The 13,464-nt window shown below is 44.1% G+C and overlaps 1 protein-coding gene across 3 annotated transcripts in view; it reads left to right on the plus strand.

Annotated features, from left to right (window-relative positions):
* The first annotated feature begins 841 nt into the window (after positions 1–841).
* The window catches only part of SEMA3D (semaphorin 3D), a 135,754-nt gene continuing 123,131 nt past the window's right edge, over positions 842–13,464 (plus strand). Inside the window, exon 1 of one of the 3 annotated variants that reach the window (XM_064421856.1) lies at positions 842–1,065. The gene's annotated coding sequence lies outside the window, so the exon portion shown is untranslated. The other 2 variants (XM_064421858.1, XM_064421855.1) reach the window with 2 other exon arrangements.

Here is a 13,464-nt window from a genome sequence, read left to right on the forward strand (position 1 = left end):
CCATGTGGAGATTAAAGCAATGGAAAGTTTTACCAGCGATAATGATACAAATGTGGAAATTCAGTATAAAATCTCCTTTCATTTTCTTTTTTTCTGAAGGCCTTAAGCAGCAGAAGTCAACAGTCAACTCATCTCCAAATTCCTCCCTTTGTCATTTGGGAATATAAAATTCATGCAGATAAGTACAGTCTGTATTTGCATGTGTCGAATTTATAAAAACAATGTCAGTTTGGTACTGTAGCAACAAACTGTTTAAAAAACGTAAGTAAAAAAGGTGTAAAGTTGACTTTTGGTGAACCTAAAAACCTCCTCTTATTCAGCTCTTGTCCTGTATACCCAGACCACCCATCTGACTTCTGTGTGAACGGTAGGTGAGGATGAAGTTCTGCTGAGGTGAGTTACATGATGGAAACTCCAATATATTTCTCTGGGCTTCCTTGGTTCTGCTGTTATTCCACGGGAGCAACAGTCGGGGTCTGTTCCACAACTGAGCTGCCAGCTGAAGCCTTTCAATCTGAGCCCTTCACTGAGGGAAGCACAGCTCTTGAAAGAAGCCCAGTGTGTCTCGCCTGGAAGGGTCTGATACTGCCTGTGCCATGTGTGCAGTGGCTCTCAGCCTGCGGGCAGGCAGGCTCTTCCTCGGGCAGCCACAGAAGGAAATATCTTGGAGAGAATGGTTTGGTGTGGGAGGGGGCTGGTCCAGGAGAGAAATTCTCTCTTAGGAAGTGGTCTGCAGCATGCGAAAGCCGGAGAACCACCAATGTAGCACATTCCCGGGGCAAAACAAATAAATGCGAAGGGAGATGTGTCCCTGGCAGCTACAGTTCTGCACACGAGCAAACTCTTAAATGCGCACCAGCCCTGAGCTCCGGGCCACTTATCGTGAGTGTGGCGAGCTGGCTTTGTTTACTCAACCATTCTACAGCCAGTGTCCTGCAGCTCCGTCCCAGAGGGAATGTGTCATGGGAACGCCGTGAGCGGACCTGTGGCTGCCGTAGCCACGTGGATGAGGAGCAGCACGGCGATCCCAGGGACAGCTCGGGATGCTCCTGTGCGAGCTCGCAGGTGTGTGATCCGGCACTGCCGGAGCGGGCTGCGGCCCAGGGAAGGCACACGGGCTCGGGGTCCCCGGGTGGGCACATCGCTGCCACAGTCGGTGTTGGGGTGCGCACCCCGACACTCCTCGGGAGCCGCCGTCCGGGCGCGGGACCTGCGGCGAGCAGGGGGTGTGTGCCTGCGCCGGCTGACAGACACCCGGACACACAGGCGCACTCTCAGGCGGCAGCCCATTTGCTGGAGGGGTGTGCATGTGCGTGCGAGGGAGTGGAAAGGGGTGGCGGGATGGAGGGAGGGCGGCCGAGGGAAAGTCTGACACTCGGCGCAGAAGGAGCGAGACCCTCCGCTGCCGCCGCCGCCGCCGCCGGGGAGGAGCCGCCGCGCCCGCAACGCCTCCGACACCCCGGCCCCGGCCCCGGCCCCGCTGCGCTCCGGCCGCTCTCCGGCCCCGGCAGGTACCGGCCGGCCCCGCGGCCCCGCGGCCGCTGGGGCACTTTCCGCCGCCGCGGGGAAGGGCTGGAGGGCGGTGTGGGTCCCCTGTGCCTGTCCCGGGCGCTCCGCTCGCCTCTGCCCCGGGCGCCGCCGGGGCTGCCCCGGCGGGAGCGGAGCGCTGCCGGCACCTGGCGGCCCCCGGGCCACCTGCCCCGCTGTCAGCGGGGAGATGGGGCTGGCTCAGGAAAGGGCTGAGCTCTGCCGGGGGTGGGCTCGGGGCTGAAGGGAGAGAAGGAGTTAGTTTTGTGGAGCGGGGCGTAGAGGCGGTGAGATGGGAGAGGAGTTCGTGCGCACAGCCCGGCACCCCTGCTCCTGCTCGGGCTCCGCAGAGGTGGCTCCGCGTTCTGGGAAGGCAGCAGCGCATGTTCAGCCCATGCTCCTCAGCAGAACTGTTGCTGGCTGGAGCGGTGGCAGAATTCCTTCCTTTCTACACCGTCCTCCAGCATCAGCGCTCCTGCTGAGCGCGTCCATCCCTGGAGCGCAGAGCACCTGGCTGGCCGGGCTGCAGCTGAAAGGAGAGATCATTCGCCTGCTCACAGGGACCACTTCCACTTCACTTTGTGGAGTAACTCCCAGGGTGGGAAAGCGCCTTGTTTTGCAGCGAATATTGCAATATTGCTTGTAGAAGGGAAACATTCCTGAGCGCGTTAGGTAATCGGTGACTGTGCTGCAGGAGCACAGAGCAGCCACCTATGCTTCCTCAAAAAGAGCTTCACTTTAATTTGAATTGGGGCTACTTGTCCAAGAATAACAGAGATAAATGGGACCAGAAGCTGAGAAAGCAGCAGTTCACACTGTGTCTGTGTCTCTGACAGAGGCCAGGAATACGCAGGAAAGCACTTGAAGAATTGTAGGATGTCACTTTCTCTCTTTTACTTGCAAATCTGGGGGATAAAGTAAAGTGACTTGATTTCGCTGTTTACCATTTGGAGGTGTTTAATGCTAATGGCACACCACTTCTATACCGTTTTTCAAGTCCTCATTAGTATAATTGATGTGATTTTTCATCTTTGCATTTTAATTAATTTATTTACATTATTATGGGCTTGGTCCAGAAAAGCACATCATCTCCTGCAAAATGTAAGGACCAAAGTGCTCTGTGAAAGTTGGGTGTCTAAATAATCTTCTAAAGAGAAATTGTGGTATTTTAATCCATAATTGTAAACCTACTGTCAAACAGAGATATCCAAATTCTGCAGGTGCCACACCTCTTTTTCTTAACATTTCCAAGACAAGTCCTGCTCTGAGATGTCTCATAAATTGAAGCATTTTCGCCTTGATCTGGCTGAGCAGCTTGGCTTCACTTTTAGTTGAACTTTATTTTGGCTTAGACATCCAGACTAGCCTGAGATCCTGGAAGTAAATTTGCTTTCCCTCTCCTTAGGACTGGATCGATCCAGCAGGGATTCTCAGGGTGTGGGCAGCAGAGCAGGCTCCCATTAGGTGCAGTGCTGAAACACTGGGAGTAGTGCTCTAGACCAGGCAGAAGGGCTGTGATTCCAAGTCTCCTACAGCCAGTGTGTGGGCTCTGCCCGTTGAGTGCTTTAACCAGAAATGGAAATAGCAACTTCTCCAGTCTCTGCTGTGTCTGAAAATACAAGAATGACTTCTGTTACAAAAGCTGATAGATGCTTTCAGGGTAATAATCCCAAGAAGGGAGAAGCGCCACTCAGTAGTACTGAGTAAGGCTGATATGAGAAAGATATAATTTCATGTTGCATTCCTACTTTGTCTTGGTGAGTAGCTATGGTCAGTTCCCCAGAAGACTGATACCTCTTTTTGACCCCACTCCCAAGCACTGGCCTCTGCCTGCTTCTTTCCCAGCTGCAGGTTGTGCCATCAACCAGCCTTTCAAAACACTGTTGTTAACTGCTCTGATCTTACTCTGTTTCCCAATGGCTTTTTTTTTGTTTTGTTTTCTGAGAGGTGGTGTTTTCACTGCAGATACCACTGTGTTCATTTCGCAAATTGTGCTGCAGCCTGGACATTCTACTGGGATTTTGCAACTGAATTAAATGAAACAAGGCCCTGGGGGTGAAAAAGTTTTAATTAAGCTAGAGTGTTAAAGGAAGTAGATGCTGTTCATTGGGAAAGTGCCCTTTAAAGTGTTTGAGGATACTGCATCTTTATTACTCAGAGATTAAGTAATGATAATCAAGCAGCTAACCATGTAAACAGCAATGTATTGAAAAGCAAAGGCAAAGGATGAAACGCTCTCAACAGCACCTGTCCTTATTTTGATCCTAGCAGAAGGGATGTATATGCTCAGCCTCTTTTCCATGTCACAAAACAAGCAGAGGAGTGAATGTCCCACACAGTCAGGATCTTTACAGTTTAACTGGCAGAAAGCCATAAACATTGGAGTCACCCTGTGAGCCTGCTGTTAGCTCAGGGTGGCCAAAATAATGATGTCTTTCTGAATTCTTTTTTTAATCCCCGTTCTGCTTTTTCTCTCATTCTTTTTGCTGTTAAAAATCCAACAGCTGTAATCTCAGATGTCCCTTCACTGTGTGCCACTGACATGCCGGTCACCTGTGGATCCCGAGAGGCTGATTCATCAGCTGGGAATCAACTGAATTCCCAGCACATGCCAGGATTTCTTTGGCTAAAACCCCTGGTGCTGGAATTGGCCACTGAGCCACCTCTGTACTCTTTGAGGTTTCCTCCATGAGGGAATCCTTTGGGGCTGGTTAAGCAGGCTTTCCCACCGCGCTCTCTTGGCAAGGCAGCCTGCGGGATTGCCGGAGCTGTGCTTGGCCCTTTGTCTGTTTAACCCCTGGAAAGAGCCAAAGGTGTGTGCTAGATGTCATTAAATCAGATGGACGCAGGGAACGTGATGTGTGTTTGTTTTCCTTGCTTTCTGGATTCTGTCCAGCTGCAAACAAGCAACAGAGGACTCACAGTAAAGCCATGTGCATGAGATGTGTAGTGGCTGTATTTAGGTGTGAAGGAAATTCTGCTCCATGGGTGTGCTATTTTTAACTTTTTTAGAGTCCTACACCTCTGTTGCACTTCTCAACAGTTTCCCCTTGCCCCAACATTTCTGTCTGGGTTTTATATATTTTATAAACTTAGCAATGGCAGTGAGTCATTATTTAAATAATCCCTGTATAAATCTTTAGCCCTTTTATCTTATTCTTTCTATCCTTATGTATTCAGAAGGGCCCCTCTCTGGTATTGTTGGTCTTTTTCCACGTTCTGGAGACATGCTGCGAGAACATGCACGTGTTATCTGACAGTGGGTGATAGAAAAAAAGAAAAAATCAAAAAGAAAAAAAAAGCATAGCCCTGCTATTCTGCTCTCCCCAGCTTAGATGGATCCAACGTCACATGGAGGGGATCCAGGATGAGTCAGGAAACAGCGCTGTGGTCCAAAATTCCACTTTGCATTACAGCTGGGAGGCAGCGTTTAGCATCATGTGGATTTATTTTCTTTTGACGGGAACTGCAAAATAACTTGTGGAAGTCACATAACCTAATGGGCAGAAGAGATAACAGTAAGCCAAGAAGAACCTGGATTCCCATCTGGGTTGAATCATTGACTCAATTGACTATCAGTGTGATGGGTGTGGTAGTTTAAGCCTGGGACATTATGCTGGCCTTAACTAAGTCATTGCACTTCCCCACAGTGTAACTGGAAAATGTGATTAATGTTCAGAGCTGTGTTGGTACCTGAGAGTTTCCCTAACAGTTTCCCTGGTCAGACTCAGTACAGGACATTAGAGACATTTGCTTTCAAACTTAATTTTTTAGGACATATCCTTAATGGCTCAGAACATGTGTGGCTAAAGACAAATTCATGCTTTAGAGCTTATATATGCATGGAGACCTGCAGTTCTGCACTGCCTGAATTTCACACTGTGTGTATTACTCAGCTTTCAGTAACGTTTATCCTTTTTCGTACATCTTTGCATATTTTTCTTGCTGTGCTACTATAAACAGGAGAGTTGTGTGAGCTTTTTCTTATAATGTGGTCAGTTTAAAAGCAAAATAAATAACCATAATTAAACTGTTTCCAGTTTAGTTGGTCAGAGAATCAGGAGACTTGCAGGAAGCAGATGTCACGCAGCAGAAGAGAGTCAAGTAGATGCAACCTCTATAGCATCTAAACATACTCCAATGACGTGCTGGGTTGTTGATTTCTTTTTTTTTTTTCTCCAAGGGGGTGGGCAGAAGAGAATTTACCAATTTTCCTGGAACATCCTCTTCCAAAATTCCTGAAGACACTGCAGCACCAAGTCTGATCTCATCTTGTGTTAACGTAACTCATGCCTAAATGCACTGGGAACAGAAAGCCTAGGATTAGCTAAAATTATACAAATCTAAGGCTGTCATAAAATGAAAGACTTGGGCCTGTTCTCAGTCTGTCTGTACGCAGTGACTTCAAGAGACTTAAGCACATGTTTAAAGATAGGCTGCTGTGTAAAATGTTTTCTTGAAAGAGTTACTTTCTTAGTCTAAGCCTAGAGTGAGATTGAGCCTTTTAATAGTTTAGTGCAGTCTTGAGGGCTGGTGTGGTCATATAGTCCAGTTTAATCTTGGCTAGAATTTTAAGATTTTGAACAGCTAAATCTAATGGTATGTGCCTACCTAGCCTGTTGTATTCCCCTGGAATTTATCAATGACACACTCCATATAATTGTGGTTACTTTTTGTCTGTCTAAAATCCTTTTTTGGTTTTGCAAGGGGCAGACTGCAAAGAGGGAGTATGTAAAGAATTCTTTCTTAACCAAAAGCAAAAAGTAGATTTTTCCCCTTCCACAATGAAGAATTAAAACAATGTCTGTTGCTCTCATGCTTAATGTCAGCATCTCTGCTAAAAAATAGAAAGAGGAAATATGATGAATTTTTCATATGGAACTTATTCCCTGTAATTTTATAATGCATATATGTGAGGTTTTATGAAGGCTTATACTAAAAGGTTGTAGAACAAGGTAATAAAGGAAAAATGCTCATAACATCCTTGGGTATCCAGAGAGCTCCACTTTGAGGGAGGGAAATAAAATAAAAGGCAATGACAAGTAGTAATAGGCTGTTGCAAGTGCAGTTCCTTTTCTCCAAGATTTACAGTAAGAACAGCTCTAACTGTAATGTAGCATTCTGATATCTATTCTCTTACCTTGTGAAAGAAAGGTTCCACCTGCATATAAATCGCCTTTAAATAAATCCTTTACTTAATTCCATGCTTTATTTCCTTTTTTTTTAAGCAGGTGCTTGAAAACCTTTATTAAGGACATAAATAAATCTTCAAAGCTGCTACTATACTATGTCCTAGTAATAATAAAATAAAAGAGCAATTGTTTTTTATATCTCTCTGAAGGTCTATTTTTGTTCAATAGAAATCAGAGAAGACGCAGGAACAAATTTGCCACTTGTGTTTATATAGTCATTCGTTACAAGCAGTGGACCTTTTCTCATTCACAGGAGCTTTTATTAATTTATTAGCTATGTTTCAGTAGTATCTGGAGGGGCCTGTAAGACATCATAGACTCATAAAATAGTTTGGGTTGGAGGGGACCTTGAAGATCATCAATTTCCAAGCCCCCTGCCATGGGACTCCTTTGGAATCCACAGCAATGAGCTCTCACAGCAGCCTGATACGAGTGGGGTCAGTCTTTTACTTCTGCCAGTATTTAAAATAAAAACTAAATTGCTGAAGAATATTTCAGTGGCTCAGGTGCTGAGGTGGCCTGGAAGTGGAGTTTCCCAGGTGTGGGTCAGAGCAGTGGTGTTGCTGGTGTTGAGGAGCGTGGCTTTCTCAGACACCTCAGTTCCACATTTTTGGGAGTGCTCCCTTGTCAGGCCCAGCAGAAGGAGACTGGCTTTGCACAGCTGCTGCACCATCTTCCAGGGATGAGACTTCTCTTACTGGATCCACCCCAATTAACATTTTGCTATTAGTGTTGACATTTCCTACGTGGTACTGAGCTACATCATGGAGATGAATCATAAGGAGACCAATCCTACCTGTTCCGAAAGGAGTGCGCCAGCCCTGGAGCTGCTGGATGGAAGGTGTTGGGAGAGGTGGATCTTCTCCTTTCAGTCTGGGGGAGGACTGAGCACACTTAGAGCCCTCCCCAGCTCTGTTTCTGAGCACCTCTGCCTGTTTCTGAGCACCACAGGCACTGAGCAGTCACAGCTCTGGTGTGTGTGCACCCTGTGGCCCAGGTGCTGTGGGCAGGGGTGGATGCATGTAAAAACTGAAAACAGCAAAAGACAGATTTATCCTGATCTTTAAGGCTGAACTTGGCTGACTGAAAGTCAGTTAATATCATAAATCTCTGTTAATAATCTGATTTTTTCCTAAAACTGTTTTAATAGGCAAGGATGCTTTACATGACTACATTCTGAGTCATTGTGGTCAGTTGATCTGATGTTTTGTGCAATCTGTAGTCTTGTCAGAAGTGAGGTCTTCTCAGGCCTCATGAAATCCAAGGTGTTTATTTTAAGACTCAATTTATTATTTTGCAAATTGAACTCAAAGCTTTGAAGGCTTTAAGGAAAAGTCGACTTGATGTAACTTTTGGAATGTCACACCCCCCCCCCAACTGAGGAAAAAAAAGTAAGAGAATCGGTGTACCTGACAAAGTTAATGACATTGTTCAGACCCGAGGGTCTTTTAGGTGCTCTTTCTAGAAAAAAAAAGGTGCATTTAGCTGTGTTTCTCTGTGGTGTCTGTCCTTTTAAGATGAATGTCCTGGGTAATACTGTTTGCAGTGCACAGGTTTGTTTTGGAGTTACAATTTGGTGTTTAGAGTCCTGTAGTGACATCTACAAAAAGCAGATTTATTTCATCTCATAAAGCTGCCTCAACTAAAAAAAAGTAAAAATTGGATTTATGGCAAAGAAATACCTTCCCCAGTATAACATCCCAACAACCTGTGCAACTTCTAGTGAAGTTAAGGAAGTTTTCACATGGAAAGATTTTCCGTCCTTAGATAAAATAATTATAAAACTGCTTAGGCTGAAGATTGATAATAAAATTTATGTGAAGGAGGAAATGGGCTGATTTTCTTAAGGTATCTGTCTACAAATTCACATGTCTGTGATTTGGGTTTTAGGTTGGTGGGGTTTTTTTAATTATTGTTTCCCTAAAGAGTTTTACATGTCTAAGTGCAGATAAATTGCTGTGCTGTCCTCAGGAGACTGAAGCTCCTGTGTCCTTTGCTTCCTGTGACTTTGCTACAGCTCATTACTTTCCTAAATGGCAGCATGAGCACCATTATGAAACTCGTAACACAGGCAGTTATCTCCTCAATGGTACTTAAAATCAAATCCTTCCTACTTGGTGAAAGATGAGTTACTGTGCTTTGGCTCCGTAAGTGATGGAATGATGGAAGGATTGGGTTTTTTCTCTATGTGTTGCTGTTGTACATTGATGTGTAAGGATGAAGAATGAGTACTGAGGCACAATACACTACTGAAAGCTCCAGTGCCAGTTTCTCTGGTTTTTCACAGCTTGACAGAAAAGCAGAAGGTGTGTGCAGCAAACAGTGCAGGGAGCTTGACTCAATCCAAACATCTGCTTTCAAAGCAAGACAAAAAAGAAAAAAGCAAAATGTAATTGTTGTCTTCCATTTAAAAGCCAAGGTGAGATTCTGTGTGGTTTATATATTTTTTTCCTACTGTGCTGTATCTGTGGTACTGCCAGCATGTCCTGTGGCAGAAGGGCTTGGCCTTTCCTAGGAGGAATTGATCATCCTTACCTTTTAGTGGCAGCAGTTCTCCAGGTGGTTTCAAGTCACAGGACAATCTGCTCCTTCTTCCAAACTCCCCTCTGAAATTTAATCTCCTTCGTACAGTTAAACTCTCTCTTGTGCTTTTGTAAAAGCTTCAGGCATCATTTTCCTGTATCCTGTCAATTCCCAGAAATGGCCCTGACATGATGAAAATCTCTCACTCCCCAGGGGTACTCTGCTCTAGCAATCTGACATGTGGGGTGTTAAACTGTTAAAGGGAGAGAATTCAGACAGATTTCGGGTCTTGTGCCAGGTTTTCACGACAATGGTAGAAATTCCTTTGTGATAGCATTGATATCACAGGCACAGCTGTTCTGCAGTTGGTCAGTGATGAAATATAGATAGCCATTTTCTTAGTGAAGACAGGCTTTACTTCTATTTTTATCCTAGCTTACCACCATTATTTATGGGTAATAAAATCTGTTCTAGTAAATGGTGTTAAAGAAAAAAAGTACTTTCCATCCTTTCTGTGCTTTCCTTCCTTCCTTTCCCTACAAACAAGGTAAATGCCACTGAAGTGATGTGAGAAAAGCATTTTGGAATGTGTGTGGATTTGTTGTGTTTTATTTTCCATCCAGGAATTCAGCATGACACAATGGAAAGTGGCATTTGACATTGCCAAGATAAACTATTAGACAGTCTATAAAGTGCTGCACTCATCTTTATAAGATAAATAGTGTGTAAGGCCAGAATAACTGGGACACAGTGGCTTTGATAACAAGCAGCATTGTTATCTTCAGTGCAAGCATCAGCAGAGATTACAGTGGTCTGTTGTGGTGGCCCTGGGGGAATCTCACAAGGCCTTGCAGTAGGCAGTGCACAATTTGTTTTCATTCTTTTCTCAGCAAAATACTGGTTTGATGCTGTGAAAGCATGACCCTGTTTAAATTGTGCTGACTCCCTTCATTCTGGTTTGATCCACATGGGAGAAGAGGTGTGAGCACAAGCAGTTAGGAAAGTTGAAAAGGTGCTGATGGAGAATGGATAAATCAGTGATTGACAGTGAGCAAGTAGTTTGTTCTGAAGAGCCAAGACTCTGTGGGCCTTGTGCTCAGGATTCATGCTCCTCAGTCGGTGTCTCCAGTATTCTCTCCTAGAAGATCAGTAGCTTTTGTCCAACTTGTTTTACTAAATCTCAATGACTGGGATCTGGAAATCTTCCCAGGATTAGCCTGTGTGTGCCACTGCTCAGAAGGAAAACCCAGCTATGCTGTGGAGGCTGCAGCAATTGCTCAGAGCTCTTTTTGGACATCTCAGGTTGAAGATGTGACCTCAGTCCCATGCGTATCTTTTCTTGTGTAGCAGTCATTTCCACCTCCTGCTTTTCTGTTAGGGAGAAAGTTTGAAAATAGGCATTTGAGTTTTTGGCAGTGTTTGCTGGCTAAGCACTTACCCTTCATTCCCCTACAGAGATATGGTGCTGTGTGGGATTCTCTGATGTGTCTGTAAAACTCTGAAGTAATTTGTTCTCTAGTGGTTTGCAAGACAGGTTGGAAACCCTGACACAGAACAAACATATTTCCTTGTTCTTAAGCTGACTGGTTGGGCAGAACTTTCTCATATTGGTGTGGGAGATTTAACTTTTTCTGTTTCAGAAGATGGACAAGGCAGTCCCCTGCAAAGGATGTTGCAGAATCTTGTTTTCTTGATATCCCCAGAAACTGAATCTTATTTGGACAATAAGAGCAAACATGCTACTGGATTCAATATAAGGATAACTGTGTACAGTTTTGGGAGTCTGGTTAATACAGGAGATCATCAAATGTCCCTCTAATAATCAGAAGTCTGAGAAACCTTTTATAGTTATTTCAATATCATTCTTGAAAGATGCATGATACTTTACCTGTGTGTTTCCCACAAGTTGCCCATACTCTGTGCTCATGGTTTCTGAAAACAGAACGTGGTTAGACTTGGATAATTCAGAGTTGATACAGGATTGTTTTGATTAATCAGGGATCAAGACAGCTACCCTAGAAGGGGAGAACTGCATTTGTTTAGTACCAGAAAGAGTGTTTGTATCATGTAGTTTGCTTGAATAATATGGGGCTGACTCCTCTACAGAAACTGGCTTTTCTGTTTCACTTTAATAATTGCCAAAAAAATGTTTCCAGATGAAAGGAACAGAGTGTTTTATAAATTGGCCCATATTGCAGCCCAGGTGCAAGTTCTAGGCAAGTCAGAGGACATGCTCAGCATCCAGCAGTTCTCCCCAAGATTATTCTAAGAAGCACTATCACCCAGGGCTGAAGCCTGCTCTGGACTGATAAAGGTTGTCTACATGTGGGAGTCAGCTACTGTTCAACTGGAATAACAGAGTGGTATCTTCCTCACACTGACTCTGCATGGCCTGTCACAGGCTGTCTGCCCTAAGGCTGTTGTTCAAATTAAGTGAGTTGCTTCTAAATTGAGTTGCAATAGACATTTCTGTGTGATGTGATTGCAGAGCAGCCAGTGTGCTGCTAATTCACATCTCACTGGGTCTGGACTCTCATGTTGACATGCCTCAAGTATTTACATTTTAAGGTCTTGGTCAATTACTTTTCTAAGTGCAAGAGACTTGGTGTCAGTGCTCTCTGCTGTGATGCAGAGTGCTCAGAAGCTGCATACCAGAGTAGAACTCTGAAGTGAATGTAGTGTTTTCACTGATTTTAGACCAACATCCAACTCTGTGCTGGTGTTCCTGTGTTTAGTTGTATCACAGTAACACCTAAAAAATCCTGGAATTTTGGCCTCACTGTGCTCTTACTGCTAAGTTAAGATCTAAGGATAGCTTAGAGAAGACCAATAAGTGTGAGAAGGGAGGCTTGGAGTCAGGTTTGATTTATGAGGAAGAATGAAAGGCTTTGAGTGTGCATAGCTTGTTGGAGTTTGACAAAGAAGAAGACATGACTGTAAATACTTCAGAAAAAAACAGGAGAGGATTTGCTTGATGTTAAGGACATTCCAAAGGTTAGGACAGCAGCTCAGGAGACCTGGGGTTAATTCCATGACATATGTCCTTAAGGCAAGTCAATTCTGCTTACATCCTAGCAAATTCCTAAGGGCACCCAACTGCCTCTGCTTTGTCTACATCACTGAGTATTTGTCAGTGGTTGAAAAACACCTAATTTAGACAATTAACTTGGTAAATACCTTTGCAGGGCTAGAACTTGGCCTCTACCTGCCTCAGCTGTATGTGTAAATGAGTAAAAATTACCATTTGTCATGGAAAAAGTGTGAGAATTACAGGCTTGGAAAGTATGGATGTTCAGATATTGTAGCAATGCAAGTACAGTGACTGGAAAAGCTAATTAAGATGGGATTTATTTTACTTGTCTGAAGTGTGAGATGGTCACCTAATCTTCCTCTGTTTTCTGTACAGGATGAGGTTCTCCCAGGGGCAAAGCAGTATCTGAGCCAGGGAATGGATTAACTTGGCAGTGCCTGTCTCTACCCTCCCTGGAGGGAGCCAAGACAATGCCTGAATTTTAGATGGTTGGAATTAGGCAAGATGAGTGTTATCTTAAGAATATAAGGATCAAATAAAATCAACTCAGCTTGATTTTAAAGGGGAAAAAATGTCTTTACTGAAGGTCTGTGATGAAATGCTCTTTTAAAACAATTATATAAACCACCTCAAAGAACTTGAGGTGGTTTATATAATAAACCACCTCAAAAAACATTCAGGAAAATGCTTTTATTAATATCTAACTACACAAAAGAGCTCTCATTTCTCCTGTTTCCTTGAAGCAGTCCTTACACACTAGCAACATCCCAAGAAATGCTACTGTGCTATGTATTATTGAAAGTGTTGTATTATGTAAAGCCTACATGTCCCATGTTACCTAACACTACACTTGGATATCCAGACCTTAATAACTAAATGAGAGCTGAGCTCTTTTGGCAATGTACTTCTGATGGCTCTTGCTTTCATACAACAGCCTAAGTGGTTGGAGATACTGTGTTAGCTCTAGGTGCTTGCTGTCTCCTTGAAAAGGACTGATCCTCAGAAGAAATGCAGATGTGGACATTGTGAATTTAAAGAAAAAATAAAAATGGAAACATTAAAGTTACTCAGAGAAGAGTTAAAAATTTTTGAGAGCTCCTATGGACACTGCTGGAGGTCCATGTGTAAAGCAGCTGTAGGATGCTGGAGATCCGAGGGAAAGTCAGGCAATACAGATTCATGAGGAAGACC

Source organism: Passer domesticus, chromosome 5, assembly GCF_036417665.1.
Source record: "Passer domesticus isolate bPasDom1 chromosome 5, bPasDom1.hap1, whole genome shotgun sequence".
NCBI lineage: Eukaryota > Metazoa > Chordata > Aves > Passeriformes > Passeridae > Passer > Passer domesticus.